The sequence below is a fragment of the Ceratina calcarata genome, unplaced genomic scaffold (genome assembly GCF_001652005.2).
Source record: "Ceratina calcarata isolate Rehan_Ccalc_2016 unplaced genomic scaffold, ASM165200v1 scaffold397.2, whole genome shotgun sequence".
Taxonomy (NCBI): domain Eukaryota; kingdom Metazoa; phylum Arthropoda; class Insecta; order Hymenoptera; family Apidae; genus Ceratina; species Ceratina calcarata.
The window spans coordinates 908,939-926,339 of record NW_017163090.1 but is presented as its reverse complement, the minus strand read 5'-3'; the positions used below and the strand labels follow the sequence as shown (position 1 = coordinate 926,339).

The 17,401-nt window shown below is 43.0% G+C and overlaps 1 long non-coding RNA gene across 1 annotated transcript in view; it reads right to left on the bottom strand.

The window, feature by feature from the left end:
- Nucleotides 1-17,401, bottom strand: part of LOC113464526 (uncharacterized) — a 68,954-nt gene that overhangs the window by 25,529 nt on the left and 26,024 nt on the right. Inside the window, exon 2 of the long non-coding RNA XR_003389377.1 lies at nt 5,332-5,767. This is a non-coding gene — a long non-coding RNA (uncharacterized LOC113464526). The remainder of the gene's footprint in view (nt 1-5,331; nt 5,768-17,401) is intronic.

Sequence of the window (17,401 nt, the reverse complement as noted above, 5' to 3'; positions counted from 1 at the left end):
TATCGATTCTCTAATTTCTCGACTTTCGAATTGTTCATTTCCTTAAATTTATATTTAAAGACCATCAAATTCGATAAGATTTAATGTTATTCAAGTCATAACAACATTAATTCACATAAGCATAGGAACGTGATTGAAATATGCAACGTAAATACAGAATTAATCTATACGAAGAATATTACCTCATCCCTCTTATATACTTCGTCCCCACGATCGCCTGACAATAAATCTTCTCCACAAAAGACGGTTCATCGAAAACAATTTATAACCCAAATCCCCGCGACGATCGACCATCGCTTTTAGTATCATCAAAAGGGATCCTCCTTCTCTTCCACATAATATTACTTTTCCTTTAATCGATCCTTTCTCGCCCACGAACAGCCAATCTTTTTCCTGCTCCTCGGACAATCACGGTAACGAAGGGGCACCGGGAGTTTAATCGAAACGCTACCATTTGAAACCCGGCTATTTCTTGTATTTGTCAAATAACTCCCAGAGACCAAATCAAACAAGCGCTGTCTCGACGAGCAGCAGATTGTGTTGTTCCGTTCGGCAACAATCCGCTTCATCTCACGCGTCCCCATCTCAATTAAACGTTCTATCACATTTCGACGCAAGATTCCAGTGAATCAAATTCAATCGAACTTGAAGCAATGTAAGATGAAAACTTTAATATTTGGTCGGTTGCCATAGTAATTTATAGCTATAACGTAGATATATTGGAAACTAGCGTAGAACCGTCTTAATAGCGCATGGAAATGTGGACGTAGCCCGTAACCCGATGTAATCTAAACGGTGGCAATGGGAGTCATCGGTGCCCGCGGTATTTATTGGATGCAAATCAGCCGAGGAGATACGGCTCCTCGAGGCGTCCCCATGTAGAACACGCTTTCATGGAACAAGCCTGTTAACACGGCAACTCCGTCGATTGCCTCGCGGGGAAGGTAAATGAGACGGTGATGAGTTGTGAAAGCAGTATTTGGGAACATTATAAGACGTCGGTACTAATCGATATTGTAGTTACATTGAGATGCAGGACGTAATTGACAACGTGATGATTTAAGATAAGAAGAATAATGTAAAAAGTATTGACATTAGAAACGATGAATACTATGTTCCTCATTTGGAAGTAGATATAATTGTAGACTTTCTAGATTCACCTAACAGATAATGTGTGTCTGGAATATAAAACGTGCATCTGGTTTCACGAGTAGTTGCAACAAGGAAATATAATTAACCGGAAACACGATGTACCTTAGCTTTTTGGTACTACTGTCACGTGTCACACTGATTTAGTTGGAACCTGTTCCTCCGGGGAAAGAAAATGTGCTAATGGGGTTTTCAAGGACTCGCTTCGACTGTTCGCTTTGGGAACGTGGAGCAAGTTTTCGGTTAAAACTTGGGCCAAGTGTAGGGATTTTCGGAGAATAGTTGAGTTACTCGACCGACTTTGTTGTCTACTGCTTTACCCCCTTGGAATACCAAAAGTCCTGTTCAAATTACACTACCACGATTGCAGAACAATTTACATAAATTTCTTCGGTAAAAACGTTTCCGTCGTGTATCAATTCGGGAAATTATCAATTCCAGAGCCTACCGCAAAACAAGTATTGAGGAAAATGTGAAATGATATCAAAGTTCACCCGACAAAAGAAGGAAATGGATCACCGCGAGCAGAACAAACTCGAAAGTAATTTTAATAGATTCGGTAACGAGTTACACGAGGTTTTCGACAGCTCCCTTTGAAAACACATTCAGTGCTTCTATGGTCGAGAGCACGATGTTTCAGTTAAAGCCATCCCGATCACGGGTCGATTTTGCGCGGAGCCGAGAGAACCGATTACGTCGACGCGTGTGCAAACACGTGCGCACCGTCGGGCAGAGGGTGTCGCCGCTGATATTACGATTTCCGCGCGATCGACAAGTGTTTAGTCCCTTTGATTTCGTTCTCTTTGATCCTGCCTTTTCCGCGAAATCATTCCTCGATGCGCCATTCAATTTCTACAGCTCCTCTAGAGCATTTCAAGCATTCTTTATCATACGCACTTGACTTGCACAGATTATTAAATCAATGATTAACACGTAGAATCGCAAGTTTTCTAAACGTATAAACCGACTAATTGTTCGTTTATTCGGGTCGCGGTATAATTAAATTTCCATCAAGCCTCTAAAGAATTTTCTTTTTCTCAGAGGCTGTGCCATTTATAATTTATGTAAATTTGTGCAAAATATTTCACGAACTACGAGTCATGCTAGAAAACTCCGTTGAATGTACGAACGGGAGGAAAAGCATACCAATTACTGGAGCCATTGCATGGAAAATGCTAATAACTTTTCTAAAAGCTACTTAATACGTGTATCGTAAACCAGCGTTCAACATTGCTTCTCCAATTCGTTCGCGCATTCTAACAATTATAATTTTATAGAACAGATGATATATTTTATATTCGACCAAACGGAACCTCGTAGTCTCGAGATACGTCGTTCGGATAACAAAATGTGCGGATAACGCGAGATAATACAGTCTCCGTCGTATTTCATAGCGCGCGAGCAAATTAGATATTCATACCCCGGGTCTCGAAATGAAATTCACCCGTTTCCGATGCCACGCACCAGGCAGAAATTTTATTCTCTTCGAGTAGAAGATTTCCGCGATGCCATTTGCGGTGGATAAAAGTGCTGCGTCGCGTAATACGTTCAGTCTCCGGGTTCTCTCTTTTCATCTCCCCTTTTCCATTCTCGCCCTTTTACTTACATGCCGGCAGGCTCTGCCGGGCCCGCGTATATTCTTTCCCGGTAACGAGGACACGTTCATCGGTATTCCAGAAGCGTCGGGACAACCTGTACGTGCTCGACGCCGCGGCGGCGGCGGCGGCGGCGGCGCGCAGCGCACCGATAAATGCAATTATGCGGATGCTCTCAATTACCGATCCGCGTCAGCAATTGTTACGAAGGGAACCCGAGCAGGTGACGCGATCGCTAGACTGTTTCCCCGTTTTCCGCAAGGTGGATTTTCCACCCACACGTAGCGCGCACGCGGACGTGATCCTCGTAACGAAATGGTGGCTCCTCGTTCTTATTTAATGAATTTCACGCTCCGGGATTTATTTTTGAAACGTGCCTTTCGATACGACTCGACTGATTTTCGAGAGACGATGTATTATTATTAATGAAATCGGATTTAATGCGAAACACTGGCGGCTGTTCACGGGCAAATTGTCACAAGCGAATGCAATTTAACCGTCGCAAAGGCCGATCGTGTAATTAATTGACAACGCGTTTGCTTAACCAACGGGATTTGTTCGCTGGTTCGTTTGTTCTGGAATTTCTATGAACGCGATTTCGTCGCGGTGCGGTGTCGCGAACAGCGATTTTATGAATGCCAGCAGATCGATACGACGAGCTACCTTTTGCATTCTGTGAGAAAGGGGTGAGAAAGAGTGGCAGAGAATCTTGAAGCGAGGTGGCAGAAGAGAAAGACAATTTGATTGAGTCTGTAGAAGAAAAGACGGTGTGGTTTAAACAGGAGGAGAACAAAGAGGAAGCGTCGACGGTGGGAGAAAACGAGTCGTGAACTCGATAAGATAGCAGTTTCGGTCCAGACGAATTCCTCAATTCGAAGTATCAAGATATTACTTCTTCCTGATATTAGAATTATGAAAGAAACGTAACAGTAGCATACGCGAATTAGTTTGTAAAAGGTCGTGAGAGTTATTCATGCCTCTCTTGGTTCATCACGATACAAGAAGAGTTCAAATGGATTCAGGTTTGGACGACTTGTGGTGTTTAGAGTTGGTTGTACAATCATAGCAAGTTGCGGCAGAAACTTCTTGTTTACCGTTTAACGTGGAAATGTGTTTGTTAAACTTGACTCTCGGTTGATTACTTAATGACGCGCTATATTCAAGATTATTATTTGAATTTTGCTCGAGACCTTCCGATTTTCATTCATTTCCAATTCCGTTTTTCAAAAATGAAAACTGATAAATTACGTGACATATTTTCTGTTTTTTAAAGTGTAAAGAATCGCGGGATTTAATTATTAAAAGTCGATTTTTATGAGCATTCTGTACGACAGAACTACCGTCGCAACACAATGAACAAAGGAATAGAACCGGCCGCGCACGTCCCTGAATTACATTCATAAGGGTAACTGGGTTGCTCGCAAATCGAACCGTTTCCTCGACGAATAAAATTCCAATTTTCATGGTTCGCTGACAATGGAAGATGTCCGTATTAGTCACATCCGTATGAAAGTTCTTATCATTTCCGCGTTCCATTCACATGTGAATAACACAACGAATTGCATAAATTAAAAAAACGAACAAATGGCGGATACGTCCAATTTTCGTGTTGAATAAATTTTTCGTTGCAAAATTTCCGTCCAAACGCAAACGGATAATGCAGTTTTAATTTCGTATAACGTTGAATTACCACAAGTGTCTTTTCTCTTTTTTTTAACAGACTTAATAGTATAACAGCCATTTAGAGAAAAGCAACCCTTGTTACGCTACACAAACCCCTAAGCTGGTTACCACACTTTACTTTTTTTCACGAGTCTCTACTAACTTCTAAGCCTTGATAGCATGGTACTTGGATACTGCTGTAATTAAAACAGTGATGTTCTTAACGTTACTCAAGGGGTTAACCCTTTGAGCGGTTAATTTACGGCAAACTCCCTTCATTTTTATTGCACTTTTCTACTTGCATACGACGAGAATCTACATAAACGTTAACAGTTCCCATCCTTTTAATAAACAGTCGATCGCGGATTTGCTTCCGAATTCTGCTCTGGTTATATCGAAACTTTGTAGTCCGAAAACTTTATCGAAATTTCATACTTCAAATACTTCATTGTGTAATTTCATACTTGAAACAATTCACTGTGTACTTCACTGAATTCTCATACTTGGAATGCCTCGTTCTCGTAGAAGAGCTTCCCGCGTCGTAAATTCGTACTCCGATTGTTCGTCAAACAAATTTTACGCCTCATCTAATGTTCAGTCACCGAAAATTTTTCTATAAACTACCGTATGTAAGCCTTCGACACAAACTCGACTGAACACCGTTATCATAAACACTTCCAAGACCGAAAGTTAAACCATCAATCGAGACGACCCTCATTTTCACTAAACGGTCAATAATTAGAATTTCACTATGAGATTTACCATTACGAGTTTTAATCTCGACATCTCTTAGAATAAATGAGTCAAAGATTTCGATCGATACCGGGTAGTCTCGTTCGAAAAACGCCTCTCTGAACGACGATTCGGCGTGGACTCTTTTAATCAACTGCGCTTTCTTCGATCGGAAAATCAATAATCCACGTACCTCGATATCATTTAACTCGCGTTAGTTCGCCAGGCAAGGATAGATACTTCAAAGAAGTCGTCGTCGTCGGGCTGGAACGGTGGAAGAGTGCCGAAGAGACGAGGGGCGGGTAGAAGGGGGGTGAGAGCGGGACGGACGGAGCGAGCTGGTAAACGGAAATTGCGCCTGGGGGTTGGTAGCGCGGATTTAACGTTGTTTTGCCCTGACCTAGCTCTCTGGGTCCCCATTCCGAACCGGAAGGTAACAGCTCGGCTGGCTTTCATCCCCACCGAGCCAGCGAATGCTACTCTCGTAGTACTCACACCCGCTTCTCCGTCTCTCTTTACCCTCAACCCCCTTTTTCCCCCCGACGGGCTGGTCGGTTCTTGTTGGCCGTATCTCGCGCTGACAGCCTCCCTTATCTGCGATCCAAGGAACGTTCGGGATCTCCTGTAACCTGGAATATGGTTAGAGAATAATTGTGAGGATTGATAAACGGCGATGACAATTAGTCTTTGTTTGAGTGCGACCGAGTGGAATCTGGGGATCCGGTCGATTCTCGAGATACATCAAGAAGATTGATGGTCACGGGTAGTTTTTTGTGAGAACTCGCGATACGACAGGTAGTCGTGTTACCTTTGTATCGTTTGTTTGCAATGTATCCATTTGTATCGTTTACCTTTTGTTTGTGAAGTGTCGCTGTCACGTTACTTCAAGTGTGTCAAGAGACAGAAAAGAGAAATATAAGATATTTTTAGTTCCAATTCGAATATATATTTCTTAATGCATTTCATTTTGATACTAATATTCTTGTAAATTAATTATTAATTATTTGACACTTTTCCTTGAGTAAAAAAGAAATCAAGTGGAATCATGCAGGCGTGCTCGTTACAATTTACGAGATAAAAGCTTTCTACTCTAGTTACAGACATCGCTCTTGTCGTTTTTAGAAAGAACGGGTTCTCTCTCTCTCTCTCTCTCTCTCGATTTAAAAGGTAATCGAAACTGTACGTTCCAGACTCGTGATTTGAGACAGTCGACTAGCCCGGAGTTTCCGAGTGGACCACTTTTAACGTACGATTGACCCGCCCTTCAGAAATTTATAGTAGCCGAGATTTCTCAAGTTATCAATGAGTAACATTTCATTTTTATAAATCCTTACCAAGGAATTCAAGCATAATTCCATCCTAGTTTCGTTCCCGATCGATCGCACGTTGACGTAATTATACCGGACCAACGATTCGAATTGAAGGAGACGCGTAATGGCAGAGAAAACGAATGATGCGAATCGATGCGGTGTTTTGCCGATAATAAGCGAGGCACTGATTGATCGAGGCCGGCACTTGCGACAAAGGAATTTAATTTGCGTCAAAGAAAAATGCGAACGCGCTCGTTTTATGGAGCCGATCACGGAAATCCGAAACGTCGCGTCCGCTCGTTACGTACCGGCATCGATCGAGCCCCGACGCTTCCGATAGCTCAGTGGAAAAAAGATGGATCTAATTTTCTGTAACGTTTCAAGAGGAAGTAATTCTGGCACGGGAATCGATGGACGAATTCGATACGAAACGGAGGAAAGAGCTGCAGCCGTTATCACTATATTATTTAAACCCCCACCTAATTGGTTCAGTTAAAAACAAAAGGTGACTTCCTTTTATAGGACGAGTTGAATTTCGTGATAATGGCTCGCAAAGAAATTACAAAGACCGTCCCTCGTAATATAATGTAATACGAAATTCGCGTGGACACAAAATATCCCCATTGTTCGCTGAGTAAAATCATGGAGACGCGACAATTATAGTTTGCCCCGGAACAGGAACTTTCAAGAGCGCGAGAACTCCGAGCCGGTGTACCCTCATCAGCGCAGCCTTTGTCGGTCGTTCGCCACTTTGTTCAAACGAACTACCATCCAGAGCATACAATTATTTTCAATTACCGTTAATATTCATTCGTTCGGCGCATTACGCGATGATCCATCGACACTGAGACACGCGTCATAATTTAAGATCAGTTTCATCGCCGTCAACATTGCATAAATACATCGAATTCCATTGCGAATAATAAAAAGATTTACTGATAGAAATTTCATGATTCTCCTAACGTGAAACTTCTGAACGACGCGTTTTTATTTTCACGACGAAACGTCGTCCGTGATTTACAATACCGTTGGTTGCATTAGTTTTCCAGATGAATCTAACGATTCGGCGCGGCGACGCGCCGGCTCGACTCATTAGCATTCTCGACGATGCTTAAATAGGGCGGAGTCTGGAATAAATTCACCGCTCGGCTAGTTCGATTCGAATTCCTTTTGTTTCGTTCCGTCGGCGGCGTTCGGAGCTTCGCACGTTTTCGAATTCCATGAATGAAGGTTCATTCCGAACAAATAATTTCGTACGAAAGGAACGTCAACTTTTTCCATCAGGTCATCGACGAACGCAATTGTTTAGTACTTAATGGCTCGGATAATTGTACAATGAAAAAAAATAACAGCACAACAGGGGACGTCTATGGGAAATCATGTTAGTTTAAATCTGTTTCGCGTTACTGCGAGTAACTATGTTACACGGGGACAATTGCGAGATAATGAAGCAAACTGGTGCCGGGTTCCGCGGATGGAACTTACCGTTGCCAGTCGAAACGAGATCTAACAACGTGTTTAATTAAGTAGCTAATGAATCGTGCGCACAGAGTAAAAAGCTGATGGTAATCACAGTGCGACGTTATTAATTCGATATTGTCCGAATAATTAGTAGATATAATTAGAGCAACGCCCAGATAGATAGGCAATTACGCCAATTAATCTTTTGCATCGTTCCTTTTTTGCCTTACCTCGTAAACTCTTATTCGCAAGGATTTATGCCGCGTATTTATAACAAGGATATCTCAGCTTCGGATTACCAAGGGTTCTGCAATACCGTGAATGAAAAAAGGAGAAAGAACGAATGTACGGCCTCGTTACCGACCACGCCGCGTTTCCACGTTGATTGCGTTATTTGGAGACGGTCGTTTCCTTTGGACCATTAAGGAAATTACTCGCGGAAGGAAGATCACGTCGTCCTAACGAATTCGATCCTCTTAACGATTCCAAAACAATGAACATCAATAAAATCATTTCTTTCCAGTGATACCTCGTTCAATTATTTAATTATTTGTTTAAACTTTAATAAATGCAATGTTAATAAAAACACAATTTTCTAGTTTCAGTCTTGCCACTCCGTTTATAAACGTGCTGGAAATTTAGAGGTAAAAAATTAGGAAACATTGCTTCAGTGCATGGAACTAGAAATTACGGCTGCGAGGAAAGTAAGTATTCTCGTTGTCGCATTTCGTTCAATTTCTCGCGCGCTCAGAGACATTTACTCGTTTCCACGCTGTAGCTACGATCGCGAGCTAGTCCAGGTGTTGCTGACGCCTGTCCGACAAGGTAACAAGAATCTCCATGGTGTAATTGAAATTATGTTTCTACCTTCTGTTTCCACTTAACGACGACTTTTAAAATAAATCGTCTATATAGGAGACGCAGTTATTTTTGCATTTGAAAGTGTCAATTTTATGAAAACAACATCGATGTCGTTGATAGCATTTCCGACAGCAAGTGGTTCCAAACATGACACATATTAATCCGTTTATGAGAGTAATTAGGAAATTAAGGTACAATCATAATTATGCAATTTACATATCAGGTTGTAATAGGTAGGTGAGAAGTAATTAGATAGGTTCAATTACGAACGAATACTAGTGCAATAAAACACCGTTTGTGAATAAACCGAGAACATCGAAATATTCCCAGTACGTGTAATTCCGAGAGAACGTGTCAAAATTAAATTATTTAAGTAATACCAGCAACAGATTCTATTAATAATGTTAATTAAATTGATCTATTAATTCCGATGTTTCAATCTGTTCTCCCGAAGAATAATAAAAAGGATCGTATTCATTAACGCTGTGTACATTATTAATATTTGTTCAACAGCTGTTGCACGTCCTATATTAAATGAAGCGCGACGAATGACATGGCGAGTAAAAAATTCATAACTAGCGAACCGGATCAATCGTTCCGCGTTGACTGCAATTCGAAACGCAATTAGAACACTTAACTAGTTCTTACTGGGGAATGTGATTTCGCGTTACATTACGAGAAATAATTGATCCAATTCCGTAAAATCTCACGGCGTCACGCCGTAGTAGAAAAGTGAGAGAAAATTAATCCTTCAGACCGGCCACGCTTCCCTCCCACGTCCGTCTTTTTTCCACCATCGTTGGCGTCCTTCCGTTCCTTGGCGAAATGTCGCTATAATAACTTTGCGACTGCTGCCAACGACAGAACGTTTAGGCCGTTGAATATGCAATGGAAATTACAGACGGCGAGAAGGAATTTCAGAACGGGTACCTATGGAAAAATTACACCGCCCCTTTTCCTCTCAGTCTTCTTCCATACGAAACTTCCTTGAATCGTCTTCACCCCATTATTAAATGTCGATTTATCCGACATTTAAAATCTTCGATTAATCCCGTTCGTTTAGACTGCAATTTGTAACTTATTAATGAATATGTATTCTTAATTCAAGCCGCGTTGAACACACGAGAACATCGTGTGAGGCCACGACGCGATGCCCTTCGCGGTAATAATTTAAACGCGCGAGTCTCTTGTTTAATTGTTCTAGGCGGAGTCCCCTAACACCTGAGAAACTTACCGCGAAGCGGTGCTTCGAGCCACGGCACGAACTCCGCGAGAGTTATAGCAATTTAAATGGTAATTGCATCCACGCGTGCGGCGGCGATCGTTCCAGTCGCGAAGCTTTCAAGATTTCGAAATTCGCCAGGTTCGCGCGATCGACGCTCGTTTTGCATATGGAAATTGATCGTGTTCCTCGCTTCTACCGTAGACCGTCGACGATCCCGGCATGAATAAAACGACGTAACTCCCGACGCGAAAACATCAACGCGCGCGTCGCTAACTTCGTCTTCCTCCCGCGGAAACCGTGTTTCCAACGGGAGGGTTTCGCCCTCCCTCCGTCCCTAAGCGACGGGAGTTAACGCGCGCGCGAGAAGTTAACTTTCCGAGCGAACGCTTAAAAGCCTCCTCGATCCGGTGTAAAACCCTTTTTTATTTTCCGAGTCCGGGGGTGGATTGCCGCTTTGCAACTTTTATGGTGGCGCGATTTCGGACTTGCACGAGACGGATTTTAGTCCGCGCATCCAGCGAAAGCATTTTAAAAATGATTTTCGATCTCTGATACACGAGATTCGAAAAGGTGTAATTTGATCGTCGAATCGAGTATAAATAATGAAAATGATGATTTTCCATATGTACGATTGTCAATGAGATTTATAAATTCATTTGCATCGTGCGTTTCACCAGTGAAATATTTGAACTGGCTGAATTCTACTTTCAGTCATAAAGCGTTTTAATCTCAAAGAATATCCAACTTTTCGCAGTAGTTTCATTACTCTGCTCTACCCATTAAGATAAAGCTTTTTATTGTTTCAAGAGAAAGTCCGTTAAGGATTTTCATTCTTTGCTCATATCCTAGTCGGACAATTAAAACGGATAAAATATTTCCAGCGTCGCGGGGCGTACAAAGAATCAAGGAGAAAGATTTGCGCAGTATTTTAAAACATGGCCAGGTGTGGTTGAATAATATCACGACACGCGCGCGAGACATTGTACGAGTAAAATATTCAAAGTTGCTTCAGGGATTCTTTTATTTATTATATTTTCTCTCGCGGCAGCTCGTCTCGCGTCGCGGAAAGTTACCAAGCCGCGTCCGCTCGACGAAAAGTACGTTTCTATTCACGAAATGCGCGGCTGCACGCTTTAACGTTCACAATCTCTCAAGTATTTCCCCTTGCGTGATACTTCAAACGGTGTAGAACTGAAATCCGGCTGACATCTACTACCATTCCCTTATTATTTAAAATCTATTAAAGAACGTCATTGAAAATCGTCGGTGATAGAAATGTTAAAACTGATAAATTACGGAAGATACTCAGCGAAACAATTTCGAACAGGACCACAGAATGCCAAATTGAATCACGTGCCCGTCACAGGGCAAAGCAAACATTTATAGCGGATATCCTTCACAAAGTTCTCCCCTAGGGATGTTTTTTGCATCGCTCGCCTGCACTTTAAAATGAAATCAATTACGACCTCCGGCAAGATATCATCAGAATTAAACGAGCATAAGAAGATTAAGCCACCGAGTTCAGTCGGTAGCCAGAGTAATTTTAGCTTTTTATTTATCTATTTCCCGGAACGGTCCTTTGACATATTCCCAGTCCACCCTCGCGTAACATGTTCCGCCCACGCGACCTTTTATTTCCGAAGGGCACGTGTACGACCGTTTGTCGACGAATATTCGGTCCGGTTCGGTATTTTTTTCCGGCGAGACGCCGCGAACAGCAATCAGCAATCGTCGACAGTAACACCGTCGCGATGATTCGAGAGGAGAGAAGCAATCAACGCCGTATAGAATCTCATCAGGATCGAGCAAGGTGATCCCCACTAGCTCTGACAATTTTGTTTTTACGATGTTCCGCAGTATGCTCATCAATTTGTAACCCTTCGTATGAAGTTTGAATTCTTTTCATATTAATGATGGTATATTACCATGCTATGATGATGCTATATGAAGTTTTAATTCTTTTCATATTAATGATGGTATATTACGTCGATAATTCTGTGCAATAAGAAAGTTTAACGTGAAATTGGAATAAAACAGGCATAGCAAAACGTATGGGATAGGTCGTTTAACTCTTTTCTTTTTACTTCGTGCTCGATTTAATCTTATCTGATACTCTGTTTCTTATTGTCATGTCTTTACTCCTATCCATCTCTGTCAATTTCATCGCCATCGCACTTTCTCCTTTCGCTCGCTCTATTCTCGCCCAGATTCCTCTGTGCTCGGGGACGTTTTACCTTTTTCCAACCCCGTACCCCTTCAAACCACGGCAGAACGTCGTTAGCAATCCGGCGGGGGTATTAACAAGCATTGGAGGACATCTGGGCTTTCGCTGTTGGACGCGGAACTGGCGCACTGTGCACAGCATCACAGCGAAATGTCAAGAGTTCACCATGGCCAGGGAGGGAGCGAGACGGGGAAGGTTGAAACGGACGAGGACGACGAAAGTGAAGCGACGGAGAGGGACTCGCACGCGGGTGGGAGAGAGACGGTACGAGGGTGCAAGTGGGGTGGCGGAAGCAGGAGAGATTTCAGCTGCAACTACTACCTACGGCTCCGTAGCTGGGACGCTGGATGAGAGAAGTCGGTCGATAGAGCTGCTGGGTTACCTATCTCCGTTTCATTCACGCGTGCGTACACCTCTTTCTCCGTCGTTCGCGCGCTCACTTTGCAACCGAGAACCGACGAATGAATGGAAAGGTCGAACAAACGTAGGTGGGCTCCGAAGGAACCGGAAGTGTACCGTGGTTACGGTACACGGCGGACCCTATTCGGGGGCGGAAGACCCGTCAAGGGTAAGATTGCCAGGAAGTCGTCGTAAAGTCAAGACACGCTGTCAGTAGTAGTAATGTCGACAGCATTTGTGGGATGTCGAGTTTTGATTTGTCTGAAGAAAATTGATTACAACATCTCATACCAGCGGAGTTTCCCAATTCTCCAACTGAGGAACGACCTAGTTTCAACAAGTAATCGAAGAGCTATGCACATAAAAACTATAAACTGATACTGCACGTTAATACAATTATGTAAATGAAAGATGTACTCTCTAATATAGCAACATCTATCACTCCAAGTTGCAAACAACCAGCATGCGTCGAATTTCCTAAATCGCCGTCCGCCGGCAACCTCTAAGTAACGTACGCGTTATCCAAACTACCATCCGAACCTAATCGATGACGTTATTAAAATCGCCATCGATCATTCGCCGATCGACCCGTGTCGTTCGAACGCCACGCGCGTCCCTAAAAGACTCGTTAATCAAACGGAAAGAACACAGAAAAAACAAGAGGAAGCCTGGTCGAATGTGAGCGACAGGGCGAAGAGGGTGGCAAGAGATTCGATAGCGGCGATCGAGATTAACGCGTTCACAGTTCTATCGTTCATTAGTCAGCGTTGCCTCACGCACTCTCTTTCTCCCTGTTGTCACATCGTGCGCTTTAATTAATCAGAAAATACAGGTTGCCCGTATCGAAAGATCCAGAGAGGGATTTATCTTCCATTCTTGCGCGCGCGTTCGGAAATTTCCGAAGGAGCCGCTGATAACCGAGCGCTCGCTGGAAGATTAATTTATCGGCCAGAAACTGATACCGTTCGGACGCGTTCTGCGTGGGCTTAATCGATCGATATCAACTCTCGATTAGCCAGCCGTGATGAACGGCTTCAGAACAGCAAGGGAATATTAAATTCGCTCTTTCAACCTTTTAAACTTGTAAAGAATCTGGCGCACGGTAATCAGAAACGAAATTGCTATACAAGACGCGTTTATAAATTTTAAACATTTTGTATAAGTCAGCAGTTCAATAATACAGTAGTAACGGATTTAAGTCTTTGACGCTGACCTATATTCGACGCGGAAGCCACCTGAGCAAAGCCTGCCCTTCAATTCACACGTTTGTGAAAATCCAAAGATCAGATTACAAGAGACACAGGACAACGTTATTTGAAATTCGCTATTTAACGATAAATTAGAATCTACCCGTTAATGAAACGCTTCCTGGAGCTGTTTAAGAATATCGTCCCTGGTACTTTGCGTAACAGATTTCATCCTCTCTTTTAATTCTTTGGAACCCCGTCTAAGTACGAAATGAAGCAGATGGTTTTCGAAAATAAATATTTCGATTTATTTCGAGTTCTGATCTTGCTTCAGTGCGTTCTTATGAATGCGATATTTTGAGCCAGGTAAGAACGTCATTTTGTTAAATTTTAATACTCGAATAACTTATTGTCTTTTTTTGAATGGCTCGGTGTAATCCGCATTCTCGCCAAGCCGGAAATGCAATTTGGTTGACGGGGTGCAAAGAGCGGGCGCGACAACTTGTTACTTCAAAAATTGCTGGCACTTCATCGTGCAGGGAGGGAAAAGTCATTCCCTCCCAGCCACGGGATACTCGAGAAAATAAAATGCCACCGGAAGATCCTGTGTAAATTGTTATCTCGAAACGTACATGAGCGACGTTCTCTCTTACCTAATTGCTTGCATTCTGACTTTAAAGAATTAAAAAATAATACCCTGAGAAAAGGGACAAGATCATATATTATATCTTTTTAACAGAATATGAATATTACACAATTGTGAGAATGAACAATGAAACAACTATGTCCTATTACATAATGAATTGAAGAGGTACATGTCTTTATAGCTTTTAGACAAATCTCGTTCTGAAAATCATTGAATTGATATGATAAATTTCTGGCAAAAACTGTTAACCGCGTCATAACGAAGGGAGCAATGATAATTTTATGGCGATTTAATGTGGCCGCGTGCCAGTTGAAACATTTAAATCGTGTCGCCGGTTTCTGGCTGAAAGTAAATTACGGTAAATGGCAGTAAATTCAGTCCGGCTCAATTGTCCTGGCGGTCGGTGCGGCGGTCACTTACATTTGCATATGAAAGCGGTTAGGATCTCGCGATGATATCCGCGCTTGTGGAAACGTTACAGTCCCTTTCAAAAGTTACCGCGGAATATATCGCAGCTCGTGGTGTTGATATTAATTTCAATTATAATCGCAGTTTCTGTTCTGGAAAGCACCTATAAGATTACTAGGCTCAGTGTTTGAAGGAAGTAGATTGTATATTAATTCCACGTTGCTGTAATTTATGGAAATTCTGACTGTTTCGTAATCGACAACGATAAATGATTAAATGCGACGATCTTTTTGGAACACCGTGAAAAACAGTGTTATTCATTGGAATGTTAGAGCGCCAATTGGACGAGATCCAACTTGTAGGACGTATAGTATTTTCGCATTCGGATACAACTTTTTGGAACCGATTCCGTGATAAAAAGTAACGAACAATGGATGAATATTTATCGCCTCGATACGGACAAACTCCAAAATGACTATTACACGCCAGCCGAACTTTTTTCTAAAATCTGACAGAGATATAAAAAAAGGCATTAGAGATACGGTGTGCATTATTTAACTTGTTTCACCTACTCAAGGTTAGTTAATCCTTTCATCTTGCAATGCTCTCATCAGCAATACTCGTCCGCGAGTGTGCCGTGAGCTCGTTTCACCGTGGAAACGTCGGATTAAATTGTGTTCCGGCGGTTGAACAAACGTATACACACAGGCTGTAATCACGCCGCGCACGAAAATAAATCCGAGCGAGCAAACGATGTCAGCCGATAACCGGAATCACCGGACACCCGGCCGACCGACCGCTTTCGTTTCATTTCTACGAGATAAGCCCGGCGCAAATTGCGAGAGAGCCTGCCTCTGACGTTCTTTTAATTCCTGTTTCCCGCTGTTTTCCCTCCAGCTCCCACCGGCCGTAGGGTCTACCGCGCCGAAGCCTCTTGGAAAAAAGGCGCTTCGGGATAATCAAGATGACCGCGTGTTCGTGTATAAAAGAGCACCGCCTAGAACACGTAGGGCAAATTAGCCCGGGGTTAATTGGGTTACGTCGTACCACCACTGGTTCGCTTCCAATCCCCTCGTTCCCATTTCCATTCCACCCTTCGAATAGGATACGCGCATTAATTTCTTTGTTCGCTCATTTACCCGGGCGCCCCGGTTAATTTTCCTCCGAGACGCTTTCACAAACCTGGTTTCGTTCGCCCGATACATTTTACTACGATTGTTACGGTAAACGAAATTATATTCATGAAGTTATGCTTCATAACTACGTAAATCGTAGTAATAGATGATTTATATTCGCAACAGTACAAGTCAAACAAGCAAGTCCAATTTTTTTTATACATTTTATCATGTTCATGATTAATAAAAAAGAATATCATTGCTACGCACCTGCCGAAGTACTCATGAGCGGGGCGATGCATGATCTTCGAAAAACAGGATTACTAAGGGACTGAAATCTAGCTCCAGGGCTAGAACGACTGTCGTCTACTTACAGCGGGCGGAAAGCGCGAACCCGTCCAAGCGGAAATACGAGCGGAATGGATGTGGCGTAATAACGACGCCTAGCCTGCACCGTTCATCTCTCGCGTTGACTAGTGGCGACGTTGCAACACTGGCGAATGTGCAACCGTGATAATGGCCGGTACTAAATTAATCGGTGCGAGTCCACGGTGCGAGCGTGAGCACACTCTCATTGCGTGAGCGCGGACGACGGATCTGCTCGCTTGCCCGTGCCGTTGCATTCGTGCGTTGTTGTTGTCATCGTCGTCGTCGTCGTCGTCGTCGTCGTCGTCGTCGTAGTCGTAGTCTGTCCCTCTCTGTCGTCACGCCGCGCCGACTAATTAGCCCTTCTCACAGCCGGATTAACGATCGACTGCGTCGCGTGGAACGCCACACTCGCAAACTGTTCGCGCGTTGCCCACGCGATTTCACTCTCCATCGAGGATTACGCGCGTTCCTACATGGGAATTGAAACTGGTGATTCGTATCTATCTAAATCTAAATATCTGAGATCCTCAACTATTATCTCATCAAACATACGAGAATTTGGTCCAACTCGGCGAATCAAAGATAATCTGATGGTATCGATGATGGGAAAATTTGGGTTTTAGACGAATCAGAAAAATCTGAGTGTTGGTATTTTTATACCCATTTTTCATATTTCTCTGCTCGTGAAATTAATATCGGAAGTTGCAATATTTGTGAAAGCTCCGCGCTCTGTATGGATTACATAGAAATGCACAGTGCAGGTATATCTACTGTTTCTCTGATGTACACGAGATCGATCATACGAAATTTTCAATGCGAGATTGCTTACGCATCTCGGCGTATCGTAATTTCCTCTTTCTATCTACGTCGGTCTAAGCGACAGGAGAGTTAACGCCAACGAACGTCGCGGTGCTCATTAATGTTACGGCTTGCATGACCTCCTCAAGAGGTCGCAGATACAATGAACGCACGTGGCCGATGCAGAAGTACCCATCGACCGGCGTCGTGTCTAGAATCGTGACGACGTTCAACCTTTCGCGATGCAACGTGACTTTTTT